General features: G+C 42.3%; 1 protein-coding gene and 1 long non-coding RNA gene across 3 annotated transcripts in view; both read right to left on the minus strand.

The window, feature by feature from the left end:
* Positions 1–24,285, minus strand: part of KHDRBS2 (KH RNA binding domain containing, signal transduction associated 2) — a 519,297-nt gene that overhangs the window by 475,484 nt on the left and 19,528 nt on the right. The gene's annotated exons all lie outside the window — the stretch shown is intronic.
* On the minus strand, positions 1,947–23,707 carry LOC120998101. Its single transcript, XR_005778301.1, has 3 exons — positions 23,697–23,707; positions 17,189–17,191; positions 1,947–2,069 (listed from the first exon to the last, which is right to left on the minus strand). It is a non-coding gene; the product is annotated as an uncharacterized LOC120998101 (long non-coding RNA).

The following is a 24,285-nucleotide window of genomic DNA, read 5'->3' on the forward strand; positions in this document are numbered from 1 at the left end:
GTATTAATACTGCATAGTCTTGATGGCCACACACTAAGGCCTTATGCACACGGCCGTTGCCCGTATTGCGGCCCGCAAACAGCGGGTCCTCAATCTGCGGGCACCGGCCGTGTGCTCGCCGCATCACGGATGCGGACCTATTCACTTGAATGGGTCCGTAATCCGGAGCTGCAGTGCAGAAAGGAGGAATGGGACCCCACGGAAGCAATACGGAGTGCTTCCGTGGTGTTTCTGTTCGTGCCTCCTCACCGCAAAAAAATAGAACTTGTTCTATTTTTTGACGGTGCGGAGAGGTCACGGACCCATTCAAGTTGAATGGGTATGGATCCGTCATGGCTGCCACATGGATGGGGCTCGTAAATTGCAGTCCCCAATGCACGGCACGGCCGCACAAAAGCCGTGTGCAAGAGGCCTTAAAGGGGTATTCCAGTTTTTATTTTATTATATTTATTTATTCATATTATATAATATTATACCATTTTAAAATATAGATGTATTTAAAACTTGGCTTAAATATATTTTTTATATTAGGTTGTTAGCCCCTATCTGCACACAAAAATGGTTTAATGTATGTGTAATGTATCCATAAAGTAACTGAAACATGGCATGAGTCATGTGACACTCCACTGACATTCAGTAAGCAACAGTTACATGACATATGTGCTGGTTCAGCACACAGGACACTTCCATGGGATAACTACATAAGAGAAATGGTGGAAACCATTGTGGCTATTACAAAAACGACTTCACTATGGCTGCCTGTTTCCAGGTTATTTATAAAATGGCTGCCTCTCTAGGTGATGCTGTCATGTTGTTAATAAAGTTAACTGTGAAAAAAATTTCAAACACAATACATACAAGGGAGACAGGAAGAACAATATCCGATCTCCTTCTACATGGAATGCTGCTGCAGGAATTAATGCTGTATATACCGTATTCATATGTAATATCTCAATAAATTGCTATTAACTTGTCAGATATCTGGACATGACTGACGCCATCTTTAGTCCTATTAATATCTCCTACGGATGCATTTTACAGGACTAAAATGAGCCATACCATTTTTTTTTCTTTAGAGAGAGAGAGACTATTGTGCGAATATAATAAAGTTCCTCAAGCCAAATTTTTTATACATGTAGATTAGAAAATTGTATAACTGCCTATTCTGTAACCAAATAAATGTAATCATTAAAACCAGAATACCTCTTTAAGAAAATAAAATGCAATTTCAAAGTAAAGCACCATAATGGAAGCGTTCATTAGTATTTGCCCCATAAGACGCAGGGGCATTTTTCTCCCACTTTGGGGGGGAAAAAAGTTTGTCTTATGAGGCGAAAAATACAGTAACTAATCTCACTGTCTTCTGTGTCTAATTGCTGTGTCTGTGACCGACATTTCCTATGACATCAGTGGCTGAGCTGAGAAAAGCATCTCTGCTTGGGACCTTACATAGTGCCTAAGAGACAAGTCAATGTGAGGCTGCGTGGAAGGCATTATGGGCAAGCCCACCACCCAAGGTCATCTGATCTTACATCTTTACATTCCCTGCCGTTTCCCTCACTAGTCTCCTCAATTTTAGATGTAAAATGGCAAGCAGCACTTTGCATGATTTGCCAATATCGAATCAACAAAACTTTGGCTTAATTTTGATAAATTTGCAATGTATTCAATTAGTTAGAATTGATTTGCTCATCTTTATTTATTACCATTAGATTATTAGAGCAAAAAGTGTGCCCTCTCTTTAGGGTGGCTTTAACTGCTGTGGTCATAAATACTGTAGATACGAAAGATCAGCAAGTAAAAACGACAGTGGTAATATGGCAACAGAGAATCACAACAGAAGCTAGGGCAAGAGAACAAGGCTTAAAGCACTAGGTTCACATTTGGCACAATTATTACACTGTTGCAATGGCCCACTAGTTGTATTATCTTTAAAAAAGGCGAGACTATTGTGTCAGAGAAAACGGATCCGTCCCCATTGACTTACATTGTGAGTCATGATGGATCTGTCTTACTCCGCACCACATTGCGGACCGAAAAACGCTGTTTGAAGCGTTATTCTGTCCGAGCTGGGGACGCAACCAAACAAAACATAAAGCATTCTGGTGCACTCCGTTTTGTTAATTTCAGTTTTGTCCCCATTGACAATGAATGGGGACAAATGGAAGCGTTTTTCTCCGGTATTGAGATCCTATGACGGATCTCAATAGCGGAAAGGGAAAGCGCAAGTGTGAAAGTAGCCTAACAAATCAACACCTTGTCTAGAATATGCTGCAGAGTTTTTATACCGTGTGTGGAGTCTGCAATTCAGATTCCATAAAATGTAGGAGCCCATCAAAATGATACTATTCCTTGTACAGTGGCAACATATTCCACAGCACTTTACAATCATGTGGTATTACAAGTACAAACAAAATGAGAAGTACAGTGTAGTAAGAAAACTAATCAACAATTCAAACAATAGCTTATGAGAGTTTACAATTAGAGATGAGCGAATCGAAGTTGACAAAGTGGATTTCGATCCGAATTTCAAGAAAAATTTGATTCACACCGAATCCGAGTTTCCTCACGCTTTGTGGTAACGAATCACATTTTTTCCTAAAATGGCTGCTGCACGTGTTAGGACATGGAGCAAAAAACTCTGGGAACGAGGGATCACCCACAATGCCATGCATGCAGCCAATCAGCAGCCAGTAAGCCGCTGTGATGTCACAGCTCTATAAATAGCCTCAGCTATTTTGGATTCAGCCATTTTACAGTGTGCTTAGTGCAGGGAGAGATGTCAGCAGGCGCTAGGGATGGTGTTAGAAAAAACTTAATTGTGCTAAAAAAAATGATTTAAAGTGCAGAGAAAGATTAGTCAAGGTGTAGGGAAAGGATAGGGAGGCATTATCTACGCTAAAAAAGGAGAACAGGGTGCAATAGGAGCGATTCTATTACACCTTGCTGCACTTATTGGGGATCCAAATTGCTTTTAAGTTGTTTGCACTATATGATACATCATTAATTCCAGCAAGCCTTGCTTGTGATTGGGGTGCAAGTTCTGTGATACAGCCATTTACGGTGTGTATTAATAGGAAAGATACGTATGTCCTATTAGCCTTTCTGTGTTGATTTTACATTGTTTTACTTTTTGGGGGGTTATTATTAGGAAAAAAAGGGAAAAATATATGTCATAATTGTCATTCAGCGGTGCAGTTACATTGTACTACAGCAATTTACATGGTGCATTAATAGGAAAGATACATACGTCCCATTAGCCATTCTGCGGTGAATTGTGATTGTTAGATTTCTTTTTTTGTGGTGTAGAAATAAGGAAAAAAATGAGAAAATATATGTCATAATTGGCATTCAGCGGTGAAGTTACATTGTACTACAGCCATTAACGTGGTGTAGAAAAATATACGTACGTTCCATCACCTGTTCTGCGGTGAATTGTGATTGTCATATTTCTTATTTTGGAATGTAGAAATAGGAAAAAGAATACGTCTTAATTGCCGTTCTGCGGTGAATTGTGATAATTTTTTTTGGGTGGTGAGTTTATTAATCAGAAAAAAAAAAATATATATATATCTATATGTCTTAAATGCCGTTTCAGCGTTGAAGTTAGAGTGTACTAGAGCCATTTACCGTACTTTTTTTTTTACTGGGGGAAAAATGGCCCTGCGTCTTATGGGGCGAATACTAATGAGCGCTTCCATTATGGAAGCGCTCATTAGTACTGGAGGTCCAGGAATCGGTAAAGGCTCTGTACTCACCGCTTCCTGGTACTCGGCTGTCGACTCTGCAGTGGCTACGCACAGCGTGAGGGGGCTCTGTGACCTCACGCTGTGCGCGCCAGTTTACAGCACAACTGACAGCAGGAGGAAGAGGATTGAGATGTGAGGACAAGAGTGGCGGCGTCCAGGAGCAGGAGAGGTAAGTGGTTTATTTATTTTGTGATCTGAGACTGGGAGCTGCTGAATAATCGCTGGGGGCTGATGATATATATGGCTGGGGGCTGATGATATATATGGCTAGGGGCTGATGATATATATGGCTAGGGCTGATTATATATGGCTGGGGGCTGATTATACATATGGCTGGGGGCTGATATGAGGCATGGAGGACTAATATGAGGCATGGGGGTCTAATCTGAGGTTTTATTAACATTGGGGTGTCTAATTGGGGCTGTCAGCTGAGGTCTGATTAACATTGGGGGTCTGATTGGTGGTCTGACCTGAGGTGTAATGAAAAATATTTTTTTCTTATTGTCTTACTCTAAAACCTAGGTGTGTCTTATGGGCCAGTTCGTCTTTTAGGGCGAAAAATAAAGTACGTGGTGTAGAAAAAGAAAATATACATATGTCCCATTACCCGTTCTGTGGTGAATTGTGATAGTTATTTTTTTTTGTGGCGTAGAAATAGGAAAAAAAGGAGAAAATATATGTCATAATTGACATTCAGCGGTGAAGTTACATTGTACTTCAGCCATTTACGTGGTGTAGAAAAAGAAAATATACATACTTCCCATCCCCTGTTCTGCTGTGAATTGTGATTGTTATATTTCTTTCTTGGGGTGTAGAAATAGGAAAAAAAGGAGAAAATATATAAAAAAATTGGCATTCAGCGGTGAAGTTACATTGTACTACAGCCATTTACGTGGTTTATTAATAGGAAAGATACGTACGTCCCATTAGCCGTTCTGCGGTGAATTGTGTTTGTTATATTTATTTTTTGGGGGTGTAGAAATTGGAAAAAGAATACATCTTAATTGCCATTCTGCGGTGAATTGTGTTTTTTATTTTTTTAATCAGAAAAAAAAAAAAAAAAAAAAAAAAAAAAAATATATATATATATATATATATATATGTCTTAATTGCCGTTCAGTGGTGAAGTAACATTGTACTACAGCCTTTTTGGGGGGGTATTATTTTAATTTTAATTTAATTCTTTTATCATACAATATGTAAGACAGACAGGTGACAGGCCTTTCAAAGGGAAAGGGCAATGGTCAAAATGTTTCTGTCGCAGGCAGCAGAAGAAGGAGGGGTGGCAGCAGGAGTCGCAGAGAGAGGCCTGACCTCCCGGTATCATCCAGCAGTCATGTCTTGACCAGCAAACCAGCAGTGCTTAAATGGCTGACTCGGTCTTCGACTTCGTCGCAAGTGACATCAGGCACCCCAGCCAAGAGTCGGTGGGTTCATCTGAAATGACGCTTAGTTGGCATGGCCCAGGCCCTGTACTCCCATCTGTCCTGAATCTTCCTCTGTCATTTTCAATTCCATCAGCGTGAGAAGTATTATATGCCTTAGGCTCGGCTCCACTAGGACGAGCTACTAGATCTGGAGGAGACACGGTGGGCAAGTAGTGATGAGGAGAGTCACATGGGAGCAGGTGTTGAAAGCGGTGAGGCTCCTGGCCCTGACACTGTTAAGGGGGACATCACTGATGTGCAGACAGTAGCAGATGATGATGTAGCCGATCACACTTGGGAGCCGGGTGAAGAAGTGTCTTCATCATCAGGAGAAGAGTATGGCAGCTTGCGCTTGAGGCAGCGTATGAGCCAGCAGGATGACAGCGTGGCTGTGAGTCAGCAGGGTGGCAGCAGTGGGAGGTCGGGAGCCAAATGTGCCCAGGTTAGACCACCCACTTCACAGGAGCCTACCGACCCGGAAAGTAGCGGTGTTCACGGAGGCAACGGTAGCAGGCAGTCAGCATGGAGTGCTGGTGGGAAAATGCCATACTTGGCAGTGAGGCAATTTTTTGTTAGGCTGTCGGAGCAGGTAAACATGGCCATTTGCCGGATTTGTGGGCAGAAGGTGAAGCGTGGCCAGGGCGCAAATGTTTGGCACCACAGCCCTGCGTCAACACATGCAGCGTCACCATAAAGTGTCCTGGGAGAACCGTGGCTCCGATGTGGTGGTCCAGCCAGCTGCAGCAACTGCTGCATCACCCAGTGGCACGCACCCAAGTCAAGGTGCAGTCAAGGTTCCACCACCTCAGCAGGAGGGAGCTGTCTGTCCTTCCCATCATCTGTTGGTCCTGATGCTCCTGCTCCTCCTACTCCTAGTCAGACATTCCGTCAGCAATCGATCACCGAAGCAATTGCCAAGAGACAACAGTATGCATGCACTCATCCAACGGCGCAGAAGCTGAACGCGTGCTCCTGGCCAAGTTTCTGGTGATGCAGTGCCTCACTTTCCAAGTGGTGGACTATGCACCTTTCAGAGAACTGATGGCTTGTGCCGAGCCGAGGTGGAGAATTCCAAGCCGTCATTTCTTTGCCACAAAGGCAGTACCAGTCCTGCACACATATGTAGAACAGTAGTTGGGCCAGTCCTTGAGCCTGTCAGTGTCTGCCAAAGTGCACAGCAGTGCTGACCTATGGAGCTTTAACTACAGTCAAGGACAATATATGTCCTTTACGGCCGACTGGGTAAATGTGGCTCCTGCCCAGAAACACCAGCAACTTGGCCAGGTGACGCCGCTTCCGCCTCCACGTTCTCATGCCGTTGGTCCTGCGACAATGTCCGCCTCTGCCTCCTTATCCTCCACCGTGTCCTCAGCCTCCACTGCAGGGACAATTCACAGTGCCCCACCAGCATACCACATGTGCAGGGCAAGGCGGTGTCACGCTGTTCTGCACCTAGCTTGCCTGAGCGAATGGAGTCACACAAGGGAGGAACTGCTCCGCCTCCTTCATCAAGAAATCAAATCCTGACTTTCTCCTAGACAACTCAAAATCAGAACCATGGTGACCAACAATGGGAAGAACATGGCGTCGGTGCTGCGTCAAGGAGGGCTGAGCCATGCGCCCTGCATGGCACACGTGTTCAATCTGGTTGCAAAGCAGTTCCTGAAGTCTTCTGCCCATCTGCAAAACATCCTGAAAATGGGCAGGAAACTTTGCATGCACTTCAGCCACTCGTACACCGCAAAGCACACCCTCCTTGAGCTGCATCAGCAGAACGGCATCCCCTAACATAGGCTGATATGTGATGTTTCCACCTGTTGGAATTCAACCTTCCATAGGTTGGACTGATTAAATGAACAGAGAAAAGCCATAAATGATTTCTTGATGATACAGGCGGACAGAGGTACTTCCTTGTGTAACTTTGATATTAGCCAGTGGCAGCTCTTGCGTGACACCTGCTATTTGCTTGGGCCCTTTGAAGAGGCCACTTTATTTGTCAGTCGCCAGGACTACAGGATGAATAACGTCATTCCACTGATTCATGTCCTGTAACAGATGCTGCTAAATCTGGCTGGCTAGGGGACAGGAGACATGGCGACTACATCTCACGGGCCACATGAGCCCTGTGGGGGCTGAACTAGAGGAAGAGGAGGAGGACATTCAAGCACAAGCAATGCATAGAGAAATGGGTGGTTTTTCTACACAGATGACAGGAGAGGAGGAGCAGGAGCATCCAGAGGAGCTACAGAGCAATGAGAAGGAGGAGGCAGAGGACCCAGACACACCGTGGCAGTATGCAGTGGAGATGGAGGCAGGGAGTCCCTCCGAGTCACTTGAGCAAATGGCCCGATGCATGCTCACCTGTTTGTGTAGTGACAGCTAAATTGTCACCATTCGCCATAGCGATGACTACTGGCTCTCTACCATGTTAAACCCTCGCTACCGGTCCAAAATGGGGGCCTTTTTCACAGCCTCTGAGAGGGAGGACAAACTGCACTACTATTGAGACATCCTATGTAGAAAGTGGCCGCTGCCCATCCTCCTGCATATCTGACCAGGGAGGCCCTCTGAGCTCACGTTCCACTGCCATAGCTGCTGGGGGGGTGGGGGGCAGGAGCAGTATCAGCTCCATCAGCAGCAACTTAAGTCTACAGTCGCTGATGAGCAGTTTTCTTCACCCGCCTACTGAAGAAACTACTTACCAGCAGCAGTAGGCAGACATAGAGCAGAACCTGAACCAGCAGGTTGTGGCATACTTTGAGTGCACCCTGCCACTCCACATCGAAGATCCCCTGGAATACTGGGCAGCCAAACTCGATTTGTGGCTGCAACTGGCCGAGTTTGCCCTGGACAAGGTTTCCTGCCCAACTAGCAGTGTGGCATCAGAGCGGGTGTTTAGTGTGGTGAGGGCCATAGTTACCCCAGGGAGAACTCGCCTATCCACCCAAAATTTAGAGAAACTGACTTTTGTGAAAAGGAATCAGGCGTGGATCAGCCAGGACTTTCAAACATCAATGCCTGATGCATCAGACTAGATCATCTACGGTGCCACACCAGCACTTTGACAAAAGAGACCTGTTTCTTTTGGCTACCTGCTTCAGCTACTATTCTGATGGTGCCATCCACCTGATGCCACACATGCTGCCATGTGCTTCTACTGTCAGCCACAATCTTCAGTTGGTACAGGTATTGCCCACTATGTCACTGGGCCACTCTGTGGTCTCCTCATGCTGCTGCCACCTCACCTCTCTGTCGTCTCCTAATGCTGCTGCCGCTTCAACACTGTGTCTCTGGGCCACTCTGTGGTCTCCTCATGCTGCTGCCACCTCACCACTATGTCACTGGGCCACTCTGTGGTCTCCTAATGCTGCTGCCACTTCAACACTATGTCTCTGGGCCACTCTGTGGTCTCCTAATTCTGCTGCCACATCACTACTCTGTGGTCTCTTCATGCTGCTGCCACTTCACCACTCTGTGGTTTCCTCATGCTGCTGCCACATCACCACTCTGTGGTCTCCTCATGCTGCTGCCACTTCACCACTCTGTGGTCTCCTCATGCTGCTGCCACATCACCACTCTGTGTTCTCCTCATGTTGCTGCCACTTCACCACTGTGTGGTCTCCTCATGCTGCTGCCACTTCAACACTTTGTCTCCGGGCCACTCTGTGGTCTCCTCATGCTGCTGCCACATCAACACTTTGTGGTCTCCACATGCTGCTGCCACATCACCACTATGTCTCTGGACCACTCTGTGGTCTCCTCATGTTGCTGCCACCTCACCACTATGTCACTGGGCCACTCTGTGGTCTTCTCATGCTGCTGCCACTTCACCACTCTGTGGTCTCCTCATGCTGCTGCCATATCAACACTATGGCACTGGGCCCCTCTATGGTCTTCTCATGCTGCTGCCACTTCACCACTCTGTGGTCTCCTCATGCTGCTGCCACTTCACCACTCTGTGGTCTCCTCATGCTGCTGCCACATCACCACTCTGTGGTCTCCTCATGCTGCTGCCACTTCAACACTATGTCTCCGGGCCACTCTGTGGTCTCCTCATGCTGCTGCCACATCAACACTTTGTGGTCTCCACATGCTGCTGCCACATCACCACTATGTCACTGGACCACTCTGTGGTCTCCTCATGTTGCTGCCACCTCACCACTATGTCACTGGGCCACTCTGTGGTCTTCTCATGCTGCTGTCACTTCACCACTCTGTGGTCTCCTCATGCTGCTGCCATATCAACACTATGGCACTGGGCCCCTCTATGGTCTTCTCATGCTGCTGCCACTTCACCACTCTATGGTCTTCTCATGCTGCTGCCACTTCACCACTCTGTGGTCTCCTCATGCTGCTGCCACTTCACCACTCTGTGGTCTCCTCATGCTGCTGCCACATCACCACTCTGTGGTCTCCTCATGCTGCTGTCACCTCAACACTATGTCTCTGGGCCACTATGTGGTTTTCTCATGCTGCTGCCGCTTCACCATTCTGTGGTCTCCTCATGCTGCTGACACCTGAACACTATGTCTCTAGGCCACTCTGTGGTCTCCTCATGCTGCTGCCACTTCACCACTCTGTGTTCTGCTCATGCTGCTGTCATCTCAACATTATGTTACTGGGCCACTCTGTGGTCTCCTCATGCTGCTGCCTGATCACCACTCTGTGGTCTCCTCGTGCTGCTGCCACCTCAACACTATGTCACTAGGCCACTCGGTGGTCTCCTCATGCTGCTATCACTTCACCACTCTGTGGTCTCCTCATGCTGCTGCCACCTCAACACTATGTCTCTGGGCCACCCTGTGGTCTCCTCATGCTGCTGCCACATCACTACTCTGTTGTCTTATAATGCTGCTGCCACCTTAACACTATGTCTCTGAGCCCCTTTGTGGTCTTCTCATGCTGCTGCCACTTCACCACTCTGTGTTCTCCTCATGCTGCTGCCACATCACCACTCTGTGGTCTCCTCATGCTGCTGCCACATCACCACTATGTCACTGGGCCACTCTGTGGTCTCCTCATGCTGCTTCCAACTCACCACTATTCCTCTGGGCCACTCTGCAGACTTCTCATGTGTACCCACCCTCCCCACTTCATGAATTGGCCACTCTTTTGCCTTTTTGGCCTGGCTGACATCATTTATTTGACCCTTTTTCTGATCTGTCAGAAGGAAGGAAAAATGAGACGCATAATGGATCCTGTCTATGTAGCAGCTGTAAAGCCTGTATGGTCCCATCAGAACTGGGTTATGATTTGTTGGCCAAAAGCAGGAGTGGGTAGAAAACACAGAAGACATGCAAATATTCCATTCACATGTCATATCTGTTTTGGATCCACTCCTTTTTTTGATGGATTACTGACAAAATGCTGACCGAGTGAAAGTGGATGCTCAACAGACAGGATCCATTTTTTGGGAGTTATTGTTCTGACGGATCAGAGGATGGGCAAAATAATCAGTGACGTCAACACAAACTTACTGCTGACACCTTCTCCACTCTGTCGGGGGGCTCTACTTGTAAAATCGTTTAATAGAACAGGTTCAGTAGACATCTATGTAGAATCAGCTGACGAGTGCACTTCTTCTTGGCGCTAACATCGACCTGTAATCCTGAGTTCACACTTGAGTTATTTGGTGAATCTTGGCCCCATAACTGCCCAAATAAGTGAAGTGTGCAGTGATACTAAGAGTGACGCCTGTCATCTGCATGTCATACTGACTCACAGTATTGTTTCATTACCACAGCAGATTTCCTATGCGTGTTACTGCAAGACACAGTGTTCTACACCACTATACAGGCTCTCTGCAGCCAGGAAATAGCTGTTTTATAGCGCGATTTGCCACAAATAAATTCGGATCAAATCGAATCTTTTCGTAAAATTCGGCGATGCGACCGAATCAAATTTTTGCGAAATTCGCTCATCTCTATTTACAATCTCTGAGGAAATAGGGATGACACGAGGTAACGAATGCTTGCTTTCTACAATGGTCCTGCCATCTTTTACAAAACAGCGTACAGTACATAAGGCTCCAGTCACCAGCCATTATTTCTGTATGCACAAATATGAAGTGCATGTGAATGCGCAGAATATGGGTATACTGTTGGATGAAGGCATCAGGGTCTGAGGAATAATGGAGAATGGTTTAATTGAGAAGAGTTGGGCTCATATACATAGACTGATACAATAAAATGAACCATTTGTTATTAATTACTACCCACTCATTTACCTGCTTACATGCAGCCGAACATCCCAACTGTATGGAGATGAACAACTACTACGCTCGTTCATCCCCATACTGTTGCCATTTACACATTGTTTGGTTTGTGCACATAATGACTAATTGTATTCCTTCCACAAAATAAGATGCCAAACAAAGAAAGTTTCACAGATGCTAAAAAGACCCATTTCTTTTTTTCTATAACTGTCTTTTTGTATAACTGCTGCTTTAGGCGCGTTTCACATCTGTGGTAAAGTCTTCACGTTAAAAAAAAAATTCTGTCCTTTCTCCTTACACAATAGACGACTCAATGCAGCCAGCCAACACCGTCTGACCACTGTTACTGGGTCTATTGATCTCTTACAGTACTATCTCCCTCCCCCACCATGCACTCACTCACATAACCCAATAACCTCTTGTGGTCACTTGGGCAAGACATCACTTGCTTCACAGGACAAAGGTTTGGGCCTATTTCCTCCTAAACTTTAACCCAGTGCATATACTGTGGGGATTCGCTCTGGTAGTTGGTGCAGGACAGAGGCAAAGTACAAGTTCGTAATTCAAATGTCCGTGTTTATTCACACATAAGGTTAAAAAAAAACACTCTGCAAGGTTGGTGTTAGTTCACACCAAGTAGAAAGTTTGTGCATAACAAAAAAACATCACCTTGTCGGCGGTTCTGCATCCAGCAGTCAAAATGCAGGCTTTAGGTGGCCTGCTCTCCCAACAAACACTCAGCTTTTCAGCCCAGCACAGTGCTCAGTTCCCACACCAGCGATTGCCAGAGCTCCTCTGTCAGAGAGAGGTAATCACTCACAGCTGATACTGCTGGCTGGGTTTTTTATAGGCCAGTCAAGACCCGGCCCGAAACGAGGGGAGTAGTCAACCACCCATCACTTAGACTACTCCCAGTAAGAGCCGTCCCGGATCAGCTATACAGCCATACTAAAATAACAAAGTGTCAATCAGCATTAGCTGCCGCTGACACCTGAAAATACGTCTCTTACTTCACCGAACCCAGGAACCTCGGTGACACATACCTTCCGTCAACTACGGACCCTTGCACCTTCCTACAATACATACATGGATATATTTGCTATTTCAACACCAATCAACACCAAATGTTTTATACAGACATGTTACTTATTTAACAATGCAAACAAGATTGTTTTACTTGTTCCCTCTCACATATGCACAATGGCCCCAAAAAGACCAATTTTTCAAGGTATTATTCCACAGATAGGATAACAAAGAGGTGGACATAAGCAGGTTTACAAATAAATGGACATTTTTAATATATTTTTGCAGCTTTTGTCTCATGATTTGTGATTTAAATGTTGGGAGGTATGTCTACAGGGAAATGAGGGGAGGTTTGTACTAGTGAGAAAATGGACTAGGAGGCCAGATTACAGCTCCGTGAGCAGGTCTATCAGCTGCACTATCATTCTAAGAATCTCCCACTACAACACTTCCTAGGGTGCTGTACTGATGTCTGGGGACTCAGCAGAACATTATAGTACAGTGACAATGAATTTACACTGCCATGTTTGTGGAATTAGACTGAATTATGTGTTTTGTAGAATGGCTTAATATCCTGCTAAATTAGCTATTAGAATAACTGATGCACGTGACCAGCAACACTACTCTGGTGTGAAGTTATACTGTAATATTGGGACTTGAGCTTGTAGGACCACCATTAACCAACATCCTGCTGATGGGATTACTGATGTTACTGCAAAAGACACCACAAGATAAATAATCTGAATTAATTTATATTAATCAGCACCAAATCATTTGCCAAAGTGCTCTGCCTTTTCCAGTCAGGGAACTAACCTCTTAATTAAGCCAAAATATACACAAAACCTTACAATTTGTGTATACCTATAGTTAACCTCAGTATCTTACTTCTTCGTTTGACCCTTCACCACCCTATTTACAGGGGCCCAGTCTGCTATGATATAGGGATTTATTTGGTGGTTCCTCTTGATGGCGAGCTGGTGGTTACTGGTGATATTTCTACCTTATCTCCTAGTTCAGATAAAAAAACAAGCAGGCAGTATTTACAGAAGAACAGTATTTATGCCTTATAGTTCCCTAATCTTCTGTGGCATCATGTTTAGGATAGATCCTCCTGCTCCCTGGTAACACACTATGTAAATCTTTTCAGAGCTACTACTCTTGCTGACAAATATGTGAGCTCTACTTCTGACAACCAATTGGTTAGAGTCAAAGGGTGCCTTAAATTACAAGGTAACGAGCATTTCAAATAGGAGCTGTGTAAAAATAGGCTTATGCTAAAATGTATAGTATCTGTCTGCCTGGATGGGAGCCATATTTACAATGGAAAAACTGATAAACTGGCTTATGTCAAATGTAGAGTTTAAAGGGGCTTTCCGGATAGGTCATTAGTATCTTATTGGTGGTCGTCCGACACCCAGGACCCCTGCCGATCAGCCGTATTGAGAAGGCACAGGCGCTCCAGTGAGCGATATAGCTTTGTCCGTGCTTACCAAGCACAGAGCCATATATTGTATAGCGGCTGTGCTTGGTATCGCGCTCAGCTCCATTCACTTCAATAGGGCTGAGCATCTTACCAAGCATAGCTGCTATACAATATACGGCTCTGTGCTTGGTAAGTTGCAAGAATACAGCAATGCTCACAGGAGTGCATTCTCAATACAGCTGCTTGGCGGGGGTCCCGGGTGTCGGACTCCCACCAATCAGATACTGATGACCACCTATCCAGAGGATAAGTCATCAATATCAAAAGCCTGAAAACCCCATTTATGGGGTTTGTATATAACTTATATATTTGGCATTCCCTGAGTCATGCACCCTCCCCTTAAAAGGGTTGTCTCACTGCAAATAATGGCATTTATCATGTAGAGAAAGTTAATACAAAGCACTTATAAATGTATTGTGATTGTCCATATTGCTTCCTTTGCTGGCTTGATTCATTTTTCCATCATATAATACACTGCTCATTTCCAGGGGTTAAGACCACCCTGCAATCCAGTAGCGGATTGTATAGGAAAATGTGTCAGCAACCCGGTTACTCCTAAAGGTTCATTTGTATATATTAAAGCATCATTTTTCTCAGTAATGCGGGCACATATAAAGATGGGACCAACACAGATGCCTTCCGATGCCAAGTGCACATGTAACAGGTCAGCCAGTTTCATAGGTACAAATCTGCTGACAGATGGCCTTTAACTGAAACTAAATAGAACATTGTATTATTATTATATTGCAATGATTCACTGCACTATTTCCAGATACGTAATATTCTATACATATAAATATACAGATATACGCTATTAGAAGAACATAACTTACAGTGAAATATAAGCAATAAAATGTCGAGCAAACAGCTTTACAAATGCTGAATTGACAAATCAATTATCCGTTACTACTGTTACTACTGTGTCGCTTGTTTACACATTTGCTTTTTATGGAGTCAGTTCTTGGTAATTGGGAAAAGGAAACATTTTAACATTAATGAATATTCAAGCATTCCTTAATGCCCAGGAGGATACTAATATAAACCTTAGGTTAAAAATATACTGCAGTAATTACTACATTTTCAAAGGGGTATTTCAGTCGTTTAATGTTATGGCATATCGGAGAAGCCAGGGGCAGAGAACCCGTTGGCATCTCCTTACGAAGCAGGTTGTCGGGATCGTTAAGGGAAAGGTAAGGCATTACAGCACTTAAAGGGTGTTATCCCACAAATAAAAAAGAATCTGGAGTAATGAACAACATTATCAATGCAAAAAAACACTGCTTTCCAGTCATTTTCCCCATTCTTTTTTTTTAACCACACGCCTGCAGGACTTAAAAGCGTTGTGTCACTTCAGCAGATAGCATTTATTATGTAGAGAAAGTTAATACAAGGCACTAATGTATTGTGATTGCCCATATTGCCTCCTTTGCTGGCTGGATTTAATTTTCTATCACAATATACACTGCTCGTTTCCATGGTTACGGCCACCCTGCAATCCAGCAGCGGTGGCCGTGCTTGTACACTATGGGAAAAAGCATCAGCCTATGTAAGCTCCTACAGTCCCAGCCACCAGAGAGGCTGGCACATTTTCAGGGTGGTCGTAACCATGGAAAGGAGCCGTATAATGTGATGAATCCAATCAGCGAAGGAAGCAATATGGATAATAACAATATATTAGTAAATGGCTTGTATCAACTTTCTCTACATGATAAGTGCCACTTGCTGAAGCTACACAACCCATTTAAAGGAAATGTGTCACCAAAAATGTTTTCTGCCAGTTAAAACCAGATAGCATTTATTCTGTTTCCTGAACATGATTATGGGGGCTGCCATCTTGCCTGAGCTGTTCTTAAAGAGGAACTTTCACCGATCCTGACATGCCTGTTTTAATAGCTTAATGTATTCCCCATGTAATAACAATTCTGAAACATCTATTCTTATAAATTTATAAATGATGTGCAATTTCTTTATTATTTCTACTAGAAGTTATGAATGAATTGCTAGAAGTCTGCAGTAAGGGTACAGAGGGGCGGTAACCAGTAGGGGGGATGTCTCTGCAGAGACTGACTCTATCCAATCAGTGCTGCTATTGTCAGACTATGCAGGTACACACCCTTAACTGGTTACCTCCCCTCTGTACCCTTACTGAAGGCTAATAGCAATTCACTTATAACTTCTAGTGGAAATAATAAAATAATGGCATAATATAGAGCAATAACAATAGATGTTCCAGAATCGTTATTAAATAGGGAATGCATGAAGCTATTAAACCAGGCATGTCAGGAGTGGTGACAGGTCCTCTTTAACAGCATTTACAAAGCATTTAAAAATTTCTTTACAGCAGCCCCATGGACCATAGAAACAATGGTCATGAGGAAACTCATTGACTTTTATGGGAGAGTTTTCTAGGCATGCTCTGTGACCTGTGCAGAGGTCATTGTACAAGAAAAGTATAGATTAGATTTGACAACCACCTATTGTGAATGGTGGATCCTGTCTTATCTATTCACAAAGATGACATCTCCTTATCATTACAGGCAGGTTTAGAATAATATATAACTGTAGTGAAATGATCTCTACAGACTAAGAAGAGGTGCCTATTATTAGTCTTGGTGATCAGTGTGAAAACTGCAGGATGTTATGGTTTATGTTTAAATACAGATATTGACATGGAAAATTTAAAATAACATCATCAAAAATTATTTTAAAATATGTTAAACATAATTTTCTGATGACACATTCCCTAACACACAGCCCTACTTATTCCTCGAATAAATAGCACTATTGTATGTAATGCAATTTCCTTTATCACTGTCCATTGAGTTATATACGTCTATAAATTTAGAAGTAGGGGCGAATGAATGAATGTTGTCTGGTCTGCTTCATCTGCTTTACTTTGTAATCACTACACTGGCACTGAGATGATGGAGGAAGCAGGGAAGCTAATAAACATGTTGGTCCACCACGGAATGCAACAGAAGGTGGACTCGAATTTTTGATACATGAGAAAAAGCATGGGGCGCTACCAGAGGCAGAATCTGCTTTCATGACTGAACACTATTGTTTGCTATTGATGGCCACATTAGAGTTCACAAAAGGGCTGGAGAATGCCAGAACTAACACCAGTTGTGTGGCATCATTAGCTACCATGGCCATTCCTGTGTAATATTGATGGGGGAACATTGACCAGCCTTCAGTATGTTCAGGACATTGTGGGATCAGTCATACTGACATCTTTGACTCAGGAGATGTGGTGTTCCAATAGGACACCAACCTATACTCTTTCCTCAACATGCTCTTCAAGATATCCAGCAGTTCTCCTGGCCAGTTCGATCAACAGATCTCTCCCCCATCAAAAATGTCTGGGACTGGATGAGGCGAACAATCTCCCATGCACAACAGCCAACCACCTTAGCTGAACTACAGGTCCAAGTCCAGCATCTGTATGACAATTACCGTGCCACAGTGACATCTTGTATTGCAGAAAGGGGAGATACCACTCAGTAATAATGTGACTCAACATACACCCTGCTTCAGAACCCAAAATAAAGGGTGCATCAGTTGTGTGATCATTGACCAAGTACTACTGACAATATATACTTTTCAATCTATACAATCTCAGCTCAATCACATTTTTCAGGTGTTATTTTTCATTTTCCAATGGTGTATATTTTTATTTAAATAAAAATGAACTATGGATGAGAAACATCTCATAATAAGTGTCACATTTTAGTTTGTTGGGGGCCTGCTCACCAGTCTGTCCATGGTGACCATGAGAGCCACCACTCCAAACAATTCTATAGAAGAAAGGGAAACTGCAGAATACTGTTACTGATTGAGGTTCAACCTAATTGGGGGGCAGTCTTCTATACCCTGGACTACAGTTAACATATTGCTCTATATAGATTAAGGGGCAGGGAGAGATGGAGGGGTGGTCTCCTAGTAAATAGCCCAACTCATAACTAGGAATCCCCTGTATTCTTTTATTGCACCTAGTAGCCAAACGGCACAGAATTGTTTTGGCCCATTCTGGCTACCAGGAATAGGGAATTATAGCTGTAATATGCTGCCCTTATATACTGCAGCATAATAATCATAAACACTGCTCATTTCTAGCATAAAATATTTCTACCACTTACAATTTTCAACCAGGCAAGCACCGGTATAAAGAATGGCAATAGCTTGAAACCGCTACAGCTATCTGTCAGCATTTCAAGGTTCACATTTGTAAAAAATCCCCATGAACACATAAGGGCTATTGAGGAAGCCATTTGTAGTTGTATGGCAATTCTTAATTAATCTTCCATTGAGAAAAACATACTGTTCTTTGACAAAGCGTCACACAAGCGTTGTACTGTGACTTACCATTCAAAATGTTGAAAAATAGTATAAATGCAGTGTGTTCTTAGAAATGCTGCATAATCTGCCAAAGTGTGCCTAAAAGCTCAGGTGATTTATAGAGATTATAAACTATTTGCATTGCAATAAGAAGTGGGGGTGGGAGGTTATATACGTCAAAGGCTGTATGCCATTATTTCTGCATTCTGACATATGCTTGGGATAAATGTACACCATAAAGAACACAAAGCATATTTCCTTTTACAACCCTCCTCCTCCAACTGAGGAGTTATTTAAATTATTAAAATGTTCCTGACAGATTCTGGACCACATTTTGTTAAAACGCTGAAAGTGCTTGCAGTAATAACCTTATTTAAAGCAGCTTTCTTCATCTTATAGTCATTTCCTACAGTGCCTCAATTATCACTGTACCAGGTTTGCCCTTTTCTTCCAGCTACTCTATTTATAACTTAGAGGAAGATCGCACTACCACATATAAGCCTTAAGAGATCAACTCATACAGACTTCATAAAATGCAAAGCCAGTTGTAAGATATGCATTTTGTTGAATTCAGATGCGGATTTAGTGTAGTTTTTTTTGTTTTTGTTTTTTCTAATTGCTCACATTTAATACCCTTTAATAATTTTTGTAACATGAAGGGTGTAGCTGTAGTAATTAAATGGGTTTATTTTTACATAGAACTTAAATATATGCTATCCAGCATCCCAGCCTGGATATGCTCCATGCATAAAGCACACAGAGGTGCCTGTGGACAGGTCTAAGATGTGTTACTGACGCATGGCTAGCTAAGATCATAGTCTTGAACTATTTCTATATCATTTATTTGACTTGCCTAAATGGCCATCTAGAAATGCTCTCTTAAAGGTATTTTTTGAGAATCAATTATTGATGAACTATCCTTAGGATAGGTAATGGCTATCTATTGGTGATAGTCTGACTCCAGAATCCCCACCAATGAGTTGTTTAACCCCTTTATGACCAGACTGTTTTGGGCCTTACTGACCAAGCATTTTTCTTCCTTTTTTCATTGTCGCGTACCAAGAGCTATAACTTTTTTATTTTTCCGTCTATATAGCTTTATGAGGGCTTGTTTATTGCAGTACAAGTTTTAGTTTTTAATGGCGCCATTTTGGGGTACACATAACTTTCTGATTAACTTTTATTAACTCTTTCTCAGAGGGAGATGGGAAAAACAGCAATACCCCCACTGCGTTTTTAAGTTATAAATTTTACGGGGTTAATTTTTTGGTATAAATAACATAATATATTTATTCTCTGGGTCAGTACGATTACAGTGATACCAAATAATTTTTTTTTTACATTTTACCACTTTTTTGCAATAAAACCCCCTTTTTTTTAAGAAAAAAATGTTTTTGCATTGCCACTTCCCAAGACTCATAAAATTTTTTTTTTTCTTTCTATGAAGTTGTGTTAGGGCATGATTTTTGCGGGAAGACTTGTATTTTTCATTGGTATCATTTTGGAGTAAATGGCGCTTTTTGGTTGCTTGTTATTGCGTTTTTTCGGTGGCAACTAAGAATAAATGAGCAATTCTGTCTTTTTTTTTTTATGGCGTTATTCGTAGGGGATAATTTATATGATATTTATGTAGTCCGGGTCGTTAAGGACGCGGCAATACCAAACATAAGGGGAAGATTTTTTTTTTTTTGCTATTTTTTTCATTTAAAAGCGTATTTTCAATGGGAAAAAAAGCGTATTTTTTATGGGATTTATTTTATTGAATAAAAGGGGACTATAACAGACAGCTGTTTGATTGCTTTTAAAATGCAGTGCACTATCCCTATAGTGCATTGCATTTTAATTGCAATGCTATTCTGACATTGACCAGCAGGCTGCGCCAGAGAAGCGCAGCCTGCTGGAAATTACTGAAGTCTGGTCTGGGGCCTACATCAGACCCCTTATAGCCTTCACACTCATTGGCACTCCGCGATCGCATTTGCGGTGTGCCAGTGGGAGACACTTTAAATGCGGCGGGCGCCATTGCCCATTGCATGTAAAGTGTTAAACAGCAGGGCCGCGGCTCTCATGTAAAAAAGTGGCGGCCCAGCCTAAGGCCCCTTAGTGACAGCCGTAAAAACACGTATAGGTGGTCACTACTGGGTTAAAGGGACTGCAATGCTCAGATGACCGCTACGGCATCTTCATAGCACACCAAGCACAGTACTGTGTAGTGGCTGTGCTTGTTATTGAAACTCAACTGCACCAAGAACACGTGACTGATGGATGTGAGCTCAAAGGACCAACGAAGAGACCAAAGGGCAGCGGCTCCTTCCAAATAAGAGTGATTGGAGTTGGTCCTCTATAAATCAAATAGTGATGACCTATATTGAGGATAGATCATCAATATTTAAAGGGGATGCACAGTTTGATTATATTGATAACCTCTCCGCAGGATAGGTCATCAATATGGGATATGTGGGGATCTGACTTCTGGCATCCCCACCGATCAGCTGTTTGATGGGGTTAAAGCGCTACATCCTCTTCTTTGTTTAACTGCTCATCATCTATCTTGTAGTTGCAGTGCAGGTAAACTGTGAACTGGAAGCAGAGCTTTCATGAGAAACAGGACCCCTTCAAACAGCTGATCAGCGGGGAAGCCATGAGTCAGACCCTTGCCAACCTGACATTGATGACCTATTCTGAGGATACTCATACTGCACAACCCCTTTAAATATTCATACTTATCCAGAAAATCTCTTTAAGTTACTATAATTGTTACTGGGAAAACCATTGTAACTTTAAAATATTGTAACTTGAGACCATAACTTTATGGAAAACTAGACACAAGATAACCAAAAATAAACCTATACCCATATATGCTCACATGTTTTTATATAATAATTTTATCCTATGCACATCCTTTACCAGCTACTCATCTGAATCCTATGTAAAAATGTTGCTACATGGCCCTGAAATTTCTAGTACCATATTATATAATATAATATAAAACCTTTCATGAGAGCTGTAAATTTTATTTCCGCCTTTGGCCACACATATTGGGTATGGAAGCTCAGAGAGTGGACATCATTATGTCCCTGCTTCAGGGGGACCCTCAGGATTGAGCATTTTCACTATCGCCAAACTCTTCAATACCACCAAAGGGCATTTGGAATACTTTGTGATGCCCTTTAGGCTGTGTAACGCCCCAGCTGTGTTCTAGAAGCTCTTTAATGATAGTTACCTGATTCTTTACAAGAGGCGCTGATAACGTTGATCCTGAAAATAGGGAAGAGTCCAAAGAAACTTGACTTGCATCGTCCGATATCCCTAATAAATACTGATAATAAACTCTTGGCGAAAATTCTAGCTAGTAGATTGAAAGAGGTGATATCCACGGTAATTCATGGCGATCAAACAGGCTTTATGCCAGATAAATCTATATCAGAGAATATCAGAAGATGTTATATGAATATGCAAATAAAAGGTGCCAATACCGGTCAACGATTAGTAGTCTCACTGGATGCGAGTAAGGCTTTTGACACAGTAGAGTTGCCTTTTATGGTAGCCACTTTAAGGAAAATGGGCTTTTGGAATAACTTTATAGCTTGGGTTGAGCTTTTGTATACAGATATAACAGCAAGAATTACAATCAACAGAGAGATATCGGACCCAATTAACATCAAGAGGGGGGTAAGACAAGGGTGTCCATTATCCCCCCTTCTTTTTGCTATTGTAGTGGAACCTCTCGCCGCTCTGATAAGACAGCATAAGAATATAGTGCGTTTTAAATTTGGTCAGCACGAGGAAAAAATTTATTTGTATGCGGACGACTTGATGTTGTTTGTAGGGTCCCACGACTCCTTGCTTTGATCAATTGCGACATTTGAGAGTTATGGGAAGGTGGCCGGCCTATCCATTAATTGGAATAAATCAGCCTGTATTCCGTTAGACCCAATTGGGAATTTTATCCCTGGTTGTCTGAAGATTATAAAAGAGGGAGAGAATTTGCAGTATTTGGGAATACAGATATCATCTAACCGTTAAGACTACATAAAATTAAATTTAGTCCCTGCAATAGCGAAAATTAGAAAGAAGATACGTATTTGGAAAAAATTACCCCTGTCTATGTCTAGTAGAATATCGTTGATTCGGATGTGTCTACTTCCAATGATAAACCATATTTTATGGAACTCCCCAATCGAAATCCCTAAAAAATATTATAAAATAATACAGAGTCTCTTGAGTGAGCCAAGAATGTGGTTACAGTTGCCGACGGGAGAAGGTGATTTGGCAATTCCTGACCTACAAGCATATGCTTTGGCAGGGCAGTTTAAAAACTGCTTGGACTGGAATAAATCCCAACTTTATAATTCTGTTTTGAGCTGCCTATATAAAAATTTTACTTCTACTGGAATATGCCAGATACTAGAAGCTGGTATACACCTGCATCACCAGTTTAATAAATCCCCTACCAAGAAATTAATGTATAAAACATGGCAAGCTATTAGACAATTATGGGAAAAGATAGATTATTACGATGATACTCTGCTTTGGGGAAATTATTACTTAAAATAACTATTAGGTATTGATAAGAGGTTATGGCAGATACATGGAATCAGTACTCTTGGCCAGATATGGGGAAATGGAGAAATAATGGGGTTTGAAGATCTTAAATGTAAAAATAGTCTTGAAGCTAAAGATTGGTTCCATTACTTTCAACTTAGAGCGGCTCTTAAACAATCATTGTTGGGGAAAAGAATAGCTACTTCACGCCCCTTCACCAGTCAAGGCAATTTCAAAAATGATTAATGGTAGGAGGAGAATATCAAATATGTACAATATCTTGTATGAGGGAAATGAGGGAAAAACAAGGCGTGAAGATTAATATGGGAAAATGGAATGGGAGCGTGGAACAGATAAATTCCGAAGGGGGGAGTAAAATATTTCAAGTAATAAACAAGACCTCCCAGAACCAAGCACATAGGCTTATTAAATTTTTTGTGGTGCATCGTTTATATTACTCCCCTGCCAAACTTATGAAATATTACAAGAACAAGGTAGTTAGATGTTTAAAATGTGGCGAGATTGGAGTTGAGGATGTAAATTTACTAAGGGAGTGCCAATATCTCAGGGTGGATAAAAATAAATGATTTAAAAAAATAAATAAAACAATCAGATTTTTTTTATTTAAATCAGATTTTTTTATATTTAAATCAGATTTTTTTTTATATAAAATGCTTTTTGAGGAAAATATATTACCATCCAAAGGTTATTCCTTCATGAAATAAAGATTCGTTTTTTAATTATGTAGAATAAGGCTGTACGTGGACTCCCATATTGTTGAATGGATTAGGCAGTGGCTGAGGGACAGACAACAGAGGGTTGTAGTCAATGGAGTTTATTCAGACCATGGTCTTGTTACCAGTGGGGTACCTCAGGGATCTGTTCTGGGACCCATATGGAATACACCAAATGGATACACCAAATGGAAAAGGATTTAGGAAAACTAGAGGAATGGTCAAAAATCTGGCAACTAAAATGTAATGTTGATAAGTGCAAGATAATGCACCTGGGGCGTAAAAACCCAAGAGCATAATATAAAATCAGTGATACAGTACTAACCTCAGTATCTGAGGAAAGGGATTTAGGGGAGGTGCTTATGCCGCTCTACAGAGCACTAGTGAGACCTCATTTGGAGTATTGTGCGCAGTACTGGAGACCATATATCCAGAAGGATATTGATACTTTGGAGAGAGTTCAGAGAGGAGCTACTAAACTAGTACATGGATTGCAGGATAAAACTTACCAGGAAAGATTAAAGGACCTTAACATGCATAGCTTGGAAGAAAGACGAGACAGAGGGGATATGATAGAAACTTTTAAAAACATAAAGGGAATCAACAAGGTAAAAGAGAAGAGAATATTTAAAAGAAGAAAAACTGCTACAAGAGGACATAGTTTTAAATTAGAGGGGCAAAGGTTTAAAAGTAATATCAGGAAGTATTACTTTACTAAGAGAGTAGTGGATGCATGGAATAGCCTTCCTGCAGAAGTGGTAGCTGCAAATAC

This window comes from Bufo bufo, chromosome 4 (genome assembly GCF_905171765.1).
Source record: "Bufo bufo chromosome 4, aBufBuf1.1, whole genome shotgun sequence".
Classification (NCBI taxonomy): Eukaryota; Metazoa; Chordata; class Amphibia; order Anura; family Bufonidae; genus Bufo; species Bufo bufo.